This window comes from Orcinus orca, chromosome 19, assembly GCF_937001465.1.
Source record: "Orcinus orca chromosome 19, mOrcOrc1.1, whole genome shotgun sequence".
In the NCBI taxonomy this organism is placed as follows: Eukaryota; Metazoa; Chordata; class Mammalia; order Artiodactyla; family Delphinidae; genus Orcinus; species Orcinus orca.
The window spans coordinates 47259499-47276499 of record NC_064577.1 but is presented as its reverse complement, the minus strand read 5'-3'; the positions used below and the strand labels follow the sequence as shown (position 1 = coordinate 47276499).

At 45.6% G+C, this 17001-nt stretch overlaps 2 long non-coding RNA genes across 3 annotated transcripts; one reads left to right on the top strand and one right to left on the bottom strand.

Annotated features, from left to right (window-relative positions):
• Positions 1-2657: 2657 nt before the first annotated feature.
• On the bottom strand, positions 2658-8025 carry LOC117202089 (uncharacterized). Its single transcript, XR_004484266.2, has 2 exons — positions 7079-8025; positions 2658-2853 (listed from the first exon to the last, which is right to left on the bottom strand). It is a non-coding gene; the product is annotated as an uncharacterized LOC117202089 (long non-coding RNA).
• On the top strand, positions 7388-15193 carry LOC125962129 (uncharacterized). Of its 2 annotated transcripts, none has more exons than XR_007473576.1 (3): positions 7388-7458; positions 11583-11659; positions 15007-15193. It is a non-coding gene; the product is annotated as an uncharacterized LOC125962129 (long non-coding RNA). The 2 variants fall into 2 exon arrangements; XR_007473577.1 differs by having other exon boundaries at positions 14839-15193.
• The last annotated feature ends 1808 nt before the right edge of the window (positions 15194-17001 follow it).

The window sequence follows — 17001 nt, the reverse complement described above, 5'->3', positions numbered from 1 at the left end:
CGGACAGCCAGGGAAGTCTCTAGTCACTGATGTTTTAGTTTGAATTCTCCTAAAGCAGAGCCTCAGGTGAGGTTGATATGTGAGTGATTTACTCAGGAATGAACAGGAAAGAAAGGGAAATCAACAAAACTATGTGCTATCCAGTTGCCCATTGCAAGGGGTGAATGATTGCTCAGTCCTCGGGACTTTTTGAGAAGCCTTACGGAATGTTCTCAGAACACCTGTCCTGAGGAGTGGAAGGGGGGAGCATATATCTGCCAGCCTTTGACCTCTGTTGTCAGGTGTTGCTCCACCAAGCATTAATTCTCCAGTGCTTCTGAGTTGAGCATGCATCAGTGTGTGGTGGTTCCTGCAGGAGTCTCTTGTTGCATGGACAAAGAAGTCCTGAGGCAAAAGTGAGAGGTGTGGGCTACTAGGGTAGGAGTCTGACATGTTAGCTTGTGCTGACATGTAGTAGATGCAGGAGATAAACTGGTTCCTATAGCAATGATTAGGATAAGACTATAAGGCCAAGAGTATTTGAAGCAGTGCATAAGAGTTGTCCAACACACTGGGCTAGAAGGACTTGAGACCTGGTCATCACCACAGTGAAGGTGGCATGAAAGAAACTGTGGAAAGGACCTAGGTTTGGTGTGGCTTTGCCACACCAACTTAGGTTGAAATGTGGATGACCCACACTTAGTGTTATTCAAGACTGAAATGACTCAGAGATTGTGAACTATACCAGTCTGTTGAGTTCTGATGGAGTATACCCTTGTGGATGGCAGTGTGGTTTCTCCAAGGAAATGAACATGTCTACTCTCTGGTGATCACCAGCTGAAGGAAACGTATATCAAGCTCTCATAGAGGGCTTTGAAGGCCCCCGGCATTAGCTTGTATTTGGACATTAACCTCCAAACTGTGAAAAATCACCGTTTGGCAAATGCCCTCCCAAGAAAATCTCCTCACACATCCTTACCTTTCCTCACTCTCAGTATTTTTATAATCTTACAGTGACTGAGGGGCTTTAAAGGGTGCTAAGTAAGTTCACAGATATTTCCTTTTATAAATTCTGCATAAGGGGATCTGGAGTCTCACTCTGGAATTTCATTTCTTTCATGTTTTGGAACCCTGTTAAGACTTCGCTTTTATTGCCTCATTAGGGTCTAGATCATCCTAACTAATGTAGGCTTTACTTTACATCCCCCCCCATTTCTAATTCACATCCTTATTTCCTTCAGAACATTGACCATAATGTGTAGTTATCTTCTTTATTTGTTTACTTGTTTATTACCTATTTCTTCTTATAGAATGTGAGCTTTGTGAAGGCACAGATAACATCTGTCTGGTTCACTACTGTATCCCCAGTGCTAGCACAGCACCTAGGATGTGACAGGCAACCCACAATACCTGTTGACAGAATAAATGAAGTTACTATTATTATCAGAGCCCCCTATTTGCCATCTGTTGGTTGGTATGAAAATCAAATGTTCTGTAAACTGTAAAGTTCTATTAACCTTAGGATCCAAATGAGGTAGATATTATTATTTCTCCCTTTTTATAGCCAAAGAAAGTTTAAATGGTTGAAAGAGAAAAACTTTAAACAGTTTAAATGGTTTGTCAGCGGCAATGAAGGCAGTAAATTAGTCAACATCAGTCTACAACCCGGGCCAGTTGAATCTTAGGTCTGTGACTGTGAAACACATAGACAAGAAATTTCAAGTCTATTTTAACCTCCCACATTTCATAACGGAGAAAACAGGAGAGAGGGGCTGGCTTTCAGTATCCGGATGAACTGTGAGAGGCCAGGAAGGAGGATTAGCCTTGTGTTCTGTTCTAGAGTCTTAGAAAATTAGGACTAAGAGTCATTAGCCTATCAATTTGACAATAATAATAATCATTTAGTCAACATTTACTTAATGTTTCCCACGTGTCAGGCACTATTCCAAGCACTTTACACGAACTAACTGTTTCTACCTTTGCAGCTCTATGAAGTATTGGGTTGGCCAAAAAGTTCGTTTTGGGCCAACCTAATAGATCCTGTTATATAGATCAGGAAACTGAAACACAGAAAGGTTAGGACACTTGCTGAAGGCCACACAGTTGTGTGGTGGGCCTGGGTTTGAAATTCAAAGTTGGATCTCCTAACCACTATGCTATTGATATAACTTATAGGCTTTAGAATGTGACATGGAAGTATAGTTAAGGCCCTGACACTTACCTGCTATGTGACTTTGAACAAATTACTTAATTTCTTCGAACTTCAGTGTCCTCATAGGTAAAATGGTAGTGAGAAGAAGCATTGTCACAAGGTCGTTGTAAGGATAAATTAGATGATACTTGTGGGGCGTATAACACAGTCCTTGTTGCATAGCAAGTGTCCAACAAATGTCATCTCTCCCCCACCGCCACCTCCTCCTCCTATCACCCCTCACCAAATAAATTAAGTAGTATGGGTACTTTTAATGATGATGATTTTTTTTGGGGGGGTGGTTCGAAGGCCTCTCACTGTTGTGGCCTCTCCCATTGTGGAGCACAGGCTCCGGACGTGCAGGCTCAGCGGCCATGGCTCACGGGCCCAGCCGCTCCACGGCATGTGGAATCTTCCTGGACCAGGGCACGAACCCGTGTCCCCTGGATCGGCAGGCGGACTCTCAACCACTGCGCCACCAGGGAAGCCCAATTATGACGATTTATTAAAAGAAACGATTATTTTCCCTTCCCCACCACATCCCTTGTCATCTCCATCCACGGGCCCCCATTTTCATCTGTCTTCCTGGGCAAGGAGTTTCAAATAGTCACATCTTTGAAGACAGGAACTCCAGGAAGGGATGAACAACTATTAGAGAAGGATGGCCCTTAGGATGTCTTCATCTGCGAAATGGACAAAAAAATTAGGCATGAGACCTGCTGTTTGGGGGACCTGGATCCACAGAATACAATTGAGAGGCAAGAGTTCCCAGTTCTGGGAATCAGTAAGAACCTGCCAGGAACCAGCAAGGCCGTAAGCACCCCAAGGATTGTGGGTGGATAGGAAAAATAATACATTCTGAACACAAGCAAGTTATTTTTAAACTATGTGTTGATTCTGTTGTGTTCAGTACAACTTAATTTATAATCAAAACTGAATCCTTGTAGCTTTCTATTATGCATTTTTTTCAATCAATGGCTATTGACAATAAAGGAAATACCATGTGAGGCCCCTGAAATATTTTTATAGTAAAAGGGTTCTTATAGTATAATATGGCAATGTGCACCTAAGGCTTAAAATTAGCATACTCCTTGGTCATCAATTATACACCTTATTCCAAGGAAGTTAATAAGGGCATATATACCAATTCAGTATTCACTACAGCCATATTAATGATGTAAAAAATAAGAAATATATTAAATGTGTATTAATGGGGTTGGTAAGTATATGAACATACATGTGTATGAACATGTGTGCATGAACATACATGCACATATGGAGCACACGTGAAGGGTATTAAAGATGATGGGATAGAAACATCAGTGTTGATATTAAAAGCTGTTCACTAACTATTTCTTTTTTTTTTCTTTCTGGGCCGCACTGTGCAGCTTGTGAGATCTTAGCTCCCCAAACAGGGATCGAACCCGCGAACCCGGGCCCTTGTCAGTGAAAGCTCAGAGTCCTAACCACTGGACCGCCAGGAAATTCCCTCACTAGCTATTTCTAAGTGAAGTAATCAAGAAATCAAAATAGGTACAAGATGATCCCTTTTTTTTTTTTTTTTTTTTTTTTGGCGATACCCCGGCCTCTCACTGTTGTGGCCTCTCCCGTCGCGGAGCACAGGCTCCGGACGCGCAGGCTCAGCGGCCATGGCTCACGGGCCCAGCCGCTCCGCGGCATGTGGGATCTTCCCGGACCCGGGCACGAACCCGTGTCCCCTGCAACGGCAGGCGGACTCTCAACCACTGTGCCACCAGGGAAGCCCAGATTATCTCATTTTTTTAATAAATATTATATATGTGTGTATGTGTTATAATTTGTACCAAAGTGTTAAGCAAACATCATTTTGGGGTGGAGGGTTATGGGTGATTTTTATCTTTTTTTTTTCCTCAAATAGTCTGATCTTTCTCTAGGATATACCGGATAATGAAATTATTTTAAAGATTTGGAAACCACCATCCTGTGATAGGTGCTTCTTTTTCTTGGGAAGGGTGGGTGATGAGGAAGAGGCCACAGAGAGACTGGCTTCCATCCCACTCATTTCTGGAAGGTCCTATTGGGGCCAAGCGTACCGCCTGCCTGGTTTGGACATGGTTTGAGGAAGCAGGGAAGGGCCTGATGTTTTTACCTGTCCTTAGTCCGAGACACATTCGTGGCCACAACCATTCCTGACGCAGTGCTCCTCTGGACCACAGTCCCAGTCACCACTGCAGAGCTCAACGCAGGTGCCTACGTTAGAACAGACCAGCTGAACACCGCCATGCTATAGCCACAGGTGCTAGAGAGGCCAGCCCTGATTAAGGAGCCAATTCCACTTTCTTCTTTTGGTTCAATCCATAGTATAATTTATAAATGATTACTTGCAAAATAACACTCATTAACATTTTATATGTTTCAATGAAAAACAATGCATTCACACAATCTCAACAAAGCAAGGCCTACTTTAAAGAAGGGGATAATTGTGCCTGTGGAGGGGAAGTGCAAAGAAGTCCACTTCAATGTCCTCACTTCTCCTCTCTGCAGGGAAAGGGGCAGAGAAGGGGAGACTCACATTTACCAAATGGCAGCAAGGGTGCCCTGCAGTCACCTTGTGCAGTGAGTCTGACTGGCCCCATTTTATAAGAGTGGCAGCTGGGGTGCACAGAGGTGACTCTCCTACTAGTCAGTACAGAAGTGGGAACCAACCCAGACCCGCCTGGCCCCTAGGCCATGCTCCCTCTGCCATCCCACAGGATGAAACTGACCCTGACATGAAGAGCACATCTCCAGATTTCAAGGAGTCACTCCTGACTTGAGTGGAGGCTCCCCATGTTCCCAGAGCCTCAAGGTTAGTCTTCGAGGGCCAATGAAATAGGTCCAAGAAGCTAGTTAAGACCCCCCCCCCCTCAAGGGTTTCTAACAAAATGTGTGCAGAGCTCTGGACGAACGTGTGCTGTGCTTGGGTTTGTTGCTCAGCTGTGATCAGGAGATTCTCTACCTGATTCTGTCTCTGCACCTCTCTGGGCCTTTGTATTCTCATATGTAAAAAGAAGCCCTTGGATCCAACAGAGGTGGATGAAGTTCACTCTCCAGTGTCAACTCCAATCAATAGAGGTGGCTATTCTGATGCTGGGTTGAGAAGCGCTGGGACACCTTGTCCAGGCTCAAAGAGAAAGAGTGCTATGATTGATTAGCAATGTCTGAGGATGTAAGACGGGGGCCTGGTGGGATGTCTACAATGTACCTGCAGACCTCAGAGAAGATCAACACCATGCCTCCATGCTTTTATTAGCCGTTGTTGGTTTATGGTAAGAGAATTGGGAGACTTCTTGTCTCCACTCACAGTAGTTTGGTCACTCATTAACATCTGTTGATTTCTTACTATGTACAAAGCACAGCGGTAAGTTATTCAGGAAGTACAAAGATGTAAGATCGGGTTATTACCTTCAAGCAACGTAGAATCTAACAATGGAGATAGGATTTATGTTTAAAGTACTAAAAGCAAAGCAGTATGTGACATGTGCCCTGAGAGAGGTTTATCCAAAGGACTAAAGGAGCTCAGAAAAGAGAGGACATTACTTCTAATTAATCAGGAAAGCTGAGTCTTGAAGTATGGAAATCTTTTAAGGGCAGAATTGAGATGGATGGTAGAGAAGAGAAAAGAATTACTAGCCAAAGTTCACAAAGGGAAAATGCAACAGGGTGGGACTAGGGAGAGGTGCATGAGGTACCCAGGGCACAAAATTTAAGGAGGCACTTGTGCAATCTTGGGGGTGAGCGCCTCCCTAAATTTTGTACCCTATATGACTGATCTCCTCACTCTTAACCCTGAAATAAAAGAAATACAGGAAGAGTAGCAAATGGAAGGCTGGATAAGCATTAGGGAACATTTGGAAGTTAAGGCAGAAAGGTAAGCAGGGGACAGAGTTACAGAGGGCAGATCTTGCGGACCTGAGAAGTTGAGATTTCATTTGGTAGGTCAAGAGAGGGATGTGATGGCTGTTTACTTATGAAGATTATCTGGTGTGAGAGCATAGAATAGACCAGGATTCCACAAGCAAGCAAACTTAAGAGGGAAGAGAGGGGCAGGGAGAGCTGTCAGGAAACGATTGCACTGGCCCAAGCATGGAGTAATCAGGACTGGAAATACAGTGTGGCAATGGGGGTTGGAAAGGAAGGAACATGTGTAAGAAACAATTTCAAAGAATGAATGGTATTTGGGAACCAATTTAATGTAGTGCAAGGAGAACAAAGAAGAGACGAGTTAGAGTTGAATCCAATGACATTTAGGGAGAAGAAGATGGTGACGATAATGTAAGAGAGAAGAAAGTTGGAGGATTGATGGAGTGACAAACAATGTCAGATGCTGCAGAGGTTAAAGACTCTGGCTACTGAAGAGAGTCAAGTGATTTGTCAAGAAGATCTGGGAGAGCGATGGGGACAGCAATGGAGACTACAGTCAGTCTTCAAGGGATTAAGGAGTGAGTTATGGGGAAGAAAGGGGAGAATGAAGGTTACCCCTTTGAGAATGTTGGTGGTAAAAGGAAAAAAAGAGATTGGGATGATTCATGGTTCACATATTTAAGAAAATGTTTTCTCTAGGCGATCCAATTTATTTGCAGCAAGAGACAAAGAAACTGGTGGAGAGAGAGACGCCAGGGAGATGGAGGGTGGCTGATGAGGGTGCAGAAGGCTCCCCTTTTGGAGAGTCTAGATGGAGGGGTGACCCGGGGAAAGGAGGGGAGAAAGTAAAAGCAGAAGCAGAGAGATTCTACAGTCAAGGTGGGTCCCTGCAATGGCTCCTTGACAGGAATATCTTCCCGTCTCTCCTTTCTTCCCCTCCTGCCCCTGCACCCACTGGTCCCCGATGGCTTACTTTCTGGCTCCCTCATACAAAAAAGGACGGGGCTACCTTCTGCATGGACTTACCCAGAAGTTTCAAGGGTCTCATGGCAGCCTGAAGCTCCTGTACCTCTGAGCTGAGGGCAACTAGGGTCACAAGGAGGAGGAAGCCTCCCAAATTCATGCTGCTGTCGGAGGTCTTTGGTAAAGATGCAGCAGGGCTGAGAACAGCTGAAATTTATCCTCTTCTGCCCCCTGAGCTGGGATGAAATGCCAGGGGTGGGACTAGAGTCTGTGGGAGCCTAAGCCCCGCCCAGAAGCTGACATGTCCGGAGAACACACACCATGTATACTTTGGGTTATCCCACATTGTTACCTAAGCAAGTCTCGGAGCCAAGGGAACACCCTCCTCTGACTGACAAATATGACTCCTAAACCAGGAAAGCAGTGAGTGACTGAGAAAGAAGGTGAATTGGGATACTTTCATTCACTCATTCCTTTTTCAACACAAGTATCAGATGTCTTCTCTGGGCCAGGCACATGCTGGGCATGAGGAATATGTCCTTACAGTGCTTACAATGTAGGAACTGGGCGCTAGCTGGTGGAGGTACAGCCTGCTCTTTCACTTCACCCCTCCTTGTTCTGGGCCCTGGCATCTCTGGTCTAGAGGGCAGGGAGAGGCAGTAGGAGAGGCAGCAAGGGTGCTCTTAGGTCACCTGCTGGTGGTAAGGAGGCGACTCTAGTCTCCTTCTGGCTTCGTCTGATTCTTTCTACTCCTGGGCACCAGGCAGACGTGGTGGCCTTTGCCTGTATGATACGTGTAATTGTCTTGGGATGGAGTTCCACCTCTTCTTGTCCACCTTCATTTCTGAAGACCCAATTTCCTGATATACGTGTTAAACTCTTCCAGAATGTCTCCCATCATGAAGCACTGGGGTGGGGGTGGGGTGCGACTGCAGTAACCAACCAGCTAGGCAGTGAATTTCATTTCCCCCCTTCTTGTACACACTCCTACACTAGGGGAGTGATTCTCTGAAACAAGTGCTCCCCTTGGTTTTCTGGAGGGATAGGCCCTCTTCCCTCCCCAGTAGCAGCAGGGATGGGGGAGAGGCATGTATGAATTCTGGCCATCAAAACTGTATTTCATACAATGTCTATCTTAATGTGAGATGAGGACGACTGGGCTGGTTGGTAATGGCAGGACCAGTTTGTAACCTCTTAATAAGGCCCTGGGGAGCTGGTTGACTTCTCTTTACAAAGCGCAGTACTTGACGTTTCCCCAGGGCCCCTGGTTCCTAATTCTGGGGCTACAGGAAGAGAGCTGCCCTGTTATGCTCCATTTGTCACAGTTCCTGAAATGCACCAGTTAGAGGTCCTTTGGGCAAACAACTGACCTCACAAAGTGCTAATACCCCTAGGTGGGTTAAGGAGTACATTTATGGGTTATTCATTATGTAATTTTGCAAACTACCTTAACTCGATCCTGCCTATCCCAACGCTGAGATTGGTTGGTGTCTAATTTCTGTAACAGGGTAAGAGCCAGAAAGAAACTTTTAGAGATGCTGAACGCTGACAAGAATATCAATCCATATGTAATTCCAAATATTTTTAAATGCTACAAAAAAGTTTAAATTGCACAAAACTCAAAGGTATGTCAAAATTAAATTCATTTCCTTTTAGATGTCCTCTTTTCTGATTTTATTTTGGGTACTCTTTTGCTGGTTCCCTAAGCTGGTTCCCTTAGTTTGTCCTTTTGGTTACTCGAAGCTGAGTGGGGCCTTCAGAGCCTTGGTAATGAGGCCCTCGTCTTCCCTGGATTTACCTTGGCATGCAGTTATTTGGTGCTGTCAGCTAAGTAGACATTTAAGCCTTATAGTTTTATAAAGCCTAAAGAAAATTTTGTCTTGTGACAAAAAAAATCTCACCAAGACCGGTAATCTGAATTGAAGCCCACCCCAGATGTGAGTGAAGGGCGTAACAACTCCCAAATGCCATTTAGTGAGCGCTGGCTTCATTCCAGGCTAGGTTCTTTACCGACCTCCTCACACTTAATCCTAACAAGGCTGTGAGGTGGTCTGTTGGTTAGGAGTCTGATTGCTAAAAGAGGGAATTTAGTATGAAAATGCAAGGGTGTCATTTCTGCTTCACTTTCTTTTTTAAAAAAATTATTATTTATTTAAATTAATTAATTTATTTTTGGCTGCGTTGGGTCTTCGTTGCTGTGCGTGGGCTTCCTCTGGTTGCGGCGAGCGGGGGCTACTCTTTGCTGCGGTGCGCAGGCTTCTCATTGTGGTGGCTTCTCTTGTTGCAGAGCACGGGCTCTAGGCATGCGGGCTTCAGTAGTTGTGGCTCGCGGGCTCTAGAGCACAGGCTCAATAGTTGTGGCACACGGGCTTAGTTGTCTGCAGCATGTGGGATGTTCCCGGACCAGGGCTCGAACCCGTGTCCCCTGCATTGGCAGGTGGATTCTTAATCACTGAGCCACCAGGGAAGTCCTCTGCTTCACTTTCACATCTACTTCATCTTTCTTTCTCTGCTGACCATCTTCCTCTGTTTTTCAAACCATATGGTAGGGGGAATGTTACCTCCCCTGAGCCCTCAAGTTCAAGATGAGTCCAGAAAGTACTAGATTTTCCCAATCACAAATTTAAAATGCCAGAGGAGAGAATCTTCTTGGCCTGGTTTGAGTCAGATGTCACCCGCACCCCCCAAACTGACAATACAGACAAAACTGTTGAGGGCTCTGTGTGTGTGTTTGTGTAAGGGTGTATGTGTGTGAGCGTGTGTGTGTGTTGCAGTGGTATTCAGGGAGCAATTGTAATTAGGAAGACACACAACATTGTTTCCAATACAGACAGGATTATTGCCATTTTACAGATGAGAAAACTAAGTCACAGAGAGATTTAGTAACGTACCCCAGATGACAGTTAAAAGGCAGAGCCAAGCTCAAACTCCAAAAGTAGTGCTCTTCTCTAGAACACGTTACTATCAGGTTAGGTCCAAATTCTTAGAAAATAATTTTGATTCCTCTCGGTGGCACAGATGAATGAGTTTTTTTAAAAAAATTAATTTATTTATTTTATTTGTTTTTGGCTGCATTAGGTCTTTGTTGCTGTGCTCGGGCTTTCTCTACTTGCGGAGAGCGAGGTCTACTCTTCGCTGCGGCGTGTGGCCTTCTCATTGCAGTGGCTTCTCTTGTTGCAGAGCACGGGCTCTAGGCATGCAGGCTTCAGTAGTTGTGCCATGTGGGCTCAGTGGTTGTGGCACGCAGGCTCTGCAGTTGTGATATTTAAAGGATGCTTCTCCTTTAAATGAAAGGAACTCTGTATTATTGGGCATTCATTATGTGCCCAGCAAGACACCGTGGTGAGTACGGGTGTATGCAGGAGCATAGGAGGCTGGTGAGAAGTGTGGGGAGTGTAGCTGGAGGCTGAGCGTGTGAGCAGATGCAGAGGTGGCACTTGAGATGTCTGCTTGCGTTTTTTCTTCGTATACGATGTCTCATGCCCCCGACTTTCCCACTCCCTTCCCCTTCTTGTCTTTGTACCGGGTCCTGACTTCCTCCTCCTGACAGTAACAGGTAGTTGCTGACAGGACTCTCCAATCGCCTTGCGAGTTTTTTTTTTTTTTTTTTTTTTGGCTGCTTTGGGTCTTTGTTGCTGCGCGCGGGCTTTCTCTAGTTGCGGAGAGCAGGGGCTACTCTTCGTTGTAGCCTTTTCATCGCGGTGCCCTCTCTTGTTGCAGAGCACAGGCTCTAGGCGCATGGGCTTCAGTAGTTGTGGCACGCGGGCTCAGCAGTTGTGGTGCACGGGCTTAGTTGCTCCACGGCATGTGGGATCTTCCCAGACCAGGGCTCGAACCCGTGTCCCCTGCATTGGCAGGCGAATTCTTAACCACTGCGCCACAAAGGAAGCCCACCTTGCGAGTTCTGAGGGCAGCCCCGGCAGCTCTGTGTTGAGCATGTGGAGGAGGATGCGCCCCTCTCCCCACACGCCCCACCCCCGCACGCACATCACGCTGCTGAGTGGCGTCTCCTTTGATGACAATGCAGATGGGCAGAGATGCGCTCTTCCCTTGTGCGGCCACCCTCTGCCTGGCCTTCCAGAGACTTCCACTGCAGCTGGGGCACCAGGCCTCTGTCTCCACCCACCACCCCTCCTCTCCCTGACTCCTGGGTTCCTGTCATTAGGAGAGGGTCTTCTTGAAGTTGTCTCCCACTCATGGGCCAGATAAAATGATTAGAAAACAAGCCAGAGCTGCAGCCCCTTGTCTATCCTGACTCTCAGGAGCCCACACCTGTTCCTTGGACCTGGCCGGTTCAGCAAGGTCCATTTTCTGCAACTGTGAGCCCCTGAGGGGTGAGGATTGGCTGACCTGCGCAGCCTGACCGTGCGGGCCAGCCCTCCCCAGGTGTGCCTGGGTTGAGATCAATATAAACACCGCTCCAGGCAGCAAGAGCCCCTGCAGCTGTGCCTGACGCCATATTCTCTGCCCCGTCAGCCGTGTCGGGGCTGGGCTGATGGGTGGGAGTGAGGGGCTATGCCTTTGTGGGTGGCCCGGTGTGAGTGGGGCTCTGCTGGACTTTCTGCAGGAGTTGCCAGGCTGCCACCTGCTAAAGAAGAGGATGTGTCACCCATAACTGCCGCTGGAATTTCTCCCCGGGCACAGGTGAGGAAAGAAAAAAGCAGTGGGGACCTGGACAAGAGGGGTATCTCAGGCAGGGAAATGGAAAGATTCCAGAAGAGCGCCCGGGGCCAGGACAATCCTGGCTGGCCTGCAGGCACCAAGTCGGCCGGCGTGCTGTTGCTGGTGTGGCTCCATGGCCCTTCCTGTAGGCTTTCAAGTCCTTGTACATATTCAGGTGTTTTACCTGGGAAGGGTGGGAACAGTTCAGCAGCAGCTGGCCTGGGGCTCAGCTCACGTTTACTCACAGACGCCTCGGCACGGCCCCCTAGCTTTGCAATGAGGACTCTCCTTGCCGTGGGGTGGGGGGGGGCAGCTGCTGGCTGCATGGGAGACGATTCCCCACCTCTGACCAACTTCAGAATTGTTTACCACTGGAGCAAGTACCCTGATAGGGTTTTCCTCTGTATAACTGGTGGGTTCTTTTTTTTTTCTTTTTTGGTTCAAGGTAGATTTTATTCCTCTTTTTTGTATTTATAGATATAAGCATGGAAATAATTCATTCATATAAATACATTTATGTGAAGGGAATAACTCTTTTCTGTTTTTTTAAATTTTATTTATTTTTAAAAATTTTAAATTTAATTTTATTTATTTTTCTATACAGCAGGCTCTTATTGGTTATCTATTTTATACATATAAATGTATACATGTCAATCCCAATCTCCCAACTCCTCCCACCACCACCCCCCCCACGGCTTTACCCTCTCGGTGTCCATACGTTTGTTCTCTACATCTGTGTCTCTATTTCTGCCCTGCAAACTGGTTCATTTGTACCATTTTTCTAGGTTCCACATATATGCATTAATATACAATATTTGTTTTCCTCTTTCTGACTTACTTCACTCTGTAGAACAGTCTCTAGATCCATCGACGTCTCTACAAATGACCCAATTTCATTGCATTTTATGGCTGAGTAATATTCCATTTTATATATGTACCACATCTTTATCCATTCGTCTGTCTCTGGGCATTTAGGTTGCTTCCATTACCTGGCTATTGTAAATAGTGCTGCAAAGAATATTGTGGTGAATGTGTCCTTTCGATTTATGGTTTTCTCTGGGTATATGTCCAGTAGTGGGATTGCTGGATCATATGGTAATTCTATTTTTAGTTTTTTAAGGAACCTCCATAATGTTCTCCATAGTGACTGTATCAATTTACATTCCCACCAATAGTGGAAGAGGGTTCCTTTTATCCACACCCTCTCCAGCATTTGTTGTTTGTAGATTTCCTGATGATGCCAGTTCTAACAGGTGCGAGGTGATACCTCATTGTAGTTTTGATTTGCAACTCTCTAATAATTAGTGATGTTGGCTTAGGGTAAGGATTAGGGTTAGGGATAGGGTAAGGGTTAGGGAATGGGTACAGTTTAGGGAAAGTGTTAGGGTACGACAGTGGGTTACGGTTAGGGTATGTGTTAGGGTATGGGTTAGTGTTAGTGTACGGGTTAGGATTAGGGTACGGGTTAGGATAAGGCTTTGGGTAAGGGTTAGGGTTAGGGTAAGGGAACGGGTACGGTTTAGGGTAAAGTTTAGGGTATGACAGCGGGTTAGGGTTAGGGTACCTGTTAGGATATGGGTTAGTGTTAGTGTACGGGTTAGGATTAGGGTACGGGTTAGGGTAAGGCTTAGGGTAAGTGTTAGGGTTAGGGTTAGGGAACGGGTACTGTTTAGGGTACAGGTTAGGGTACGACAACGGTTTAGGGTTAGCGTACGTGTTAGGGTACGGGTTAGGGTTAGTGTACGGGTTAGGGTTAGGATACGGGTTAGGGTAAGGCTTCGGGTAAGGGTTACGGTTAGGGTTAGGGTTAAGGTTAGGATTAGGGAACGGGTACGGTGTAGGGTACATATTATTGTACGACAATGGTTTTGGGTTAGCGTACGTGTTAGGGTACGGGTTAGTGTTAGTGTACGGGTTAGGATTAGGGTACAGGTTAGGGTAAGGCTTCGGGTAAGGGTTACGGTTAGGGTTAGGGTTAGGGAACGGGTACGGTGTAGGGTACATGTTAGTGTACGACAACGGTTTAGGGTTAGCGTACGTGTTAGGGTACGGGTTACAATCATCCTCTGTGAGCTCTGCAGCGTGTGGAACCTGGATCAAGACACAGGTAATTGCAAGCGTAATCCCTGATAGGCAGCTGACCTTTCTGGATGATATTGGCCTGAGGTTAGCATTGAGTAATGTTGTATTTTCATATAAGCTCTCTGAGCCAAAAGAAATAGCTTGTTCCACCTAATATTCAAAACTACTAAAGAACGGAGGCCACTTTGAGTGACAGAGAGAAAGGAGGTAGAAACCAAGGGACCTGGTATTTATTGGGCATTTCTATGTGCCAGGTTTTATAAACACACACATACACTAATACACATACATGTATTTTGAATAATATATATATAATTATATTGTATATTGAATAATATAATTTTACCTATAATATATACATATAATTATTTCTATACACACACACACGCACACACACACACACACACACACACACACACACACACACACACACACACATTATCTCCACTCCTTTTAAAGATCAAAAATACTCTCAGGGTTTATCTCCATTTCATACATGGGGAGATAATAACTTCCCCAGGTTCACACATCTTCTTAATTACCCGACTCTTTCTGACTCCAAATCCTAAGCTCTCTCGTCCATCCCACACTGTTTATGCCTTTTCGTTACACATTCCCACTCACTATATTCTAGACCCAAATATTAATATTACAGGACTCAAGGCTTGATCTAAGAATGGGCACTGGTACCCTCTCGTCTTCTCCCCCCAGCCTCCATGGAACTCTCTAGAATTCCTCACTGGGTCACACTACTTGAACTGCTAACAAGTAGAAATTCCCTTGGGTAAATAAGCCTCCTGTCATGTTCAGATGGAAGGAAAACCCCATTTCTGAGTATCATAGCTTTTTTCCCTCCTTCTACCTTGTACAGAATCCTCAGACCTCCCTTTATTACAGGTTCTCAGAAATGTGGATCCAGCTTTTTGTATAAGTTTTCATTTTTCCTTTTGTAAAACTGTTTGGAAGAACTTTTATTTTACAAGGATGGCTCTATCTGACCACTAGGATAGGCCTACTCAACCCATGAGCATCAGACTTACTGGGTGAATGACTTTACCAAACTCATTTCTTCTTCCTAGGAACACAGTAGATTACAGCTCCCAGCTTTCCTTGCAGCTGGCCATGGCCATGTGACTGAATTCCAGGCACTGTGAGCGGAGGTGATGTGCCCCACTTCTGGGGCAAAGCCCTTAACTCCCCTCCCCACCCCAAACCCATGCCATCCATCCTCTTCTTCCTATTGTTAGCCCGAAGCCCTTAGGCAAGTGATCCTGGAAGCCAAATGTTGAGGTTGATGAAACCACAATATGGAAGAAGCCCGTTTACCAAATTACCACTTGGAGGAAATCTGCCTGCAGTTCAAGAATACCCATTTTGGATTTCACACCAGGGAGGAATAAACCATAACTGAGTTAAGGCAGTAAGATTTGAGGATTTATTGGTTGCGGCAGCTAATTAATACAATGTGAACTCTAGTCACATCACTCTCTCTCTCTTTTTTTTTTCGTATTTTGGCCACGTGACACGTGGGATGGTTCCCTGACCAGGGATCAAACCCGGGCCTCTGCAGTGAAAGCACCAAATCCTAACCACTAGGCCACCAGGGAACTTCCCTAGTCACAAAACTCTTGACAAATCCATTTAATCTCTTGCCCCTAACCACCCCCTGCACCTCCCCCCAACCATCCGACACACACACACATGCACGCACACACACACACATGCACACACACTCCACTGCTAAAGAGAAGGGCTATTTGGGGGGGGGGGGGAATTCCAGTTTCTTAAAGTCACTATTATTTTTCCTGAATAGTGGTGATAGTGCAGCCGTTATGGAATACGACATTCTTCTTGCATTTAAGAAGTACCAGCCTATGCTATAATTCAGATGTGATTTCATTCCTTCCTTATAGGCTGTGAGGCTCAACGACTTTGGGGTGACCCTATTGTGCATTTTATTGGCATAGGAGAGGGAATATTTGTGAGCCCTGGGATTTCAGCATGATATTGAGAAAGTGAAGTTCAGTGAAGAGGAGAAAAAGGGTGATGTAGACAAATATTTTGGAGTTGGACCAGCTGGAAATAAGTACAGATTTTTGGGCCACCAGTGACTTTCCATTGCACAGATCCAAATGTACCAGCCAGAAAGCACTGCTTCCCCAGGCATCTCATGTAGACTTTAGACTCCAGGAACATTGCAATCCACGGTCAGGTGAGATGGTGCTATTCTCACAACCCAACCTTAGAGGTTCCCTCTTTATCTCTCAAAGTTTCAGGAGGACCCAGCACCCATAGCCTCTCTGTTAGGGACTAGTTAGCTTGGCACAGAGACTGTGTAATTGATCCAGGTCTTTCAAGTGCTTGGTCGCCCAAATGTTAACACAGATCCTGTAACAAGTCACTAACCAAGTGTTAGGAAACCCTGCAGTGTCAATTCCTAAGGCCCCAACACTATGAGGGCTTCCCACTGTGGGAGGGTGGGGAGTATGACAGCTTTCAAAGTGGTTGGCTGGAATTAAATTTGCAGGTAAATATGCATCCTGCATTTTTATTTTTGGAGGTAGTATAGTATAAGAAAAAGAGAGTTTTGGAGCCACTACAATCTGGATTTAAATGCAGGTTCTACTACATCCTGGCCACATGGCCTTGACAATTAGCCTATGTTTCTTCATCAAGAGTTAGAGGCTCAGCATTCTCAACTCAGGGCTGTCGTAAGGATAAGGAAATAATGTAGGGGAAATATCTAAAACTGAAAAATATATCAAATAAAATATTTTCCTTCTCCTTTAAATGTTTCCTTACTCTCGGTTGGGTTTGAAACTCCTAAAAGTAAGAGGCTATTCTTTACAACCTCTATGGAGCATTTGGTACCAAGAAAAGAACCACGATCTAGTTGTCACTCCTTTGGGCATCATCCTCCAGACTGGGGGCCCAATAGGCTCTCTGCTACTTTACTAAGTCCTGAGATGATTCGTTTGGGGGGCATGCTAGCTCTCCATTCCTTGTGCCCTGCTCAGAGGGTCCCAGGAGTAGGTGATGTTCAGACTACGTGAGTGGCATTATCCAAGTTTCAGAGTGTGTGGTAGACCACAGGAAGCTTGGTTGGAGTCCTGGAGTGAGGTGAGATGGGGGTTGGAGCCAATCAGAGGGAAGAGGGAGACGTGCCCTTGGAGGAGAGAATAGGGGATGGAAACAGTGATGAGGAAGTAGAGAAGCAAATATAGACAGACAATGATAGCTGG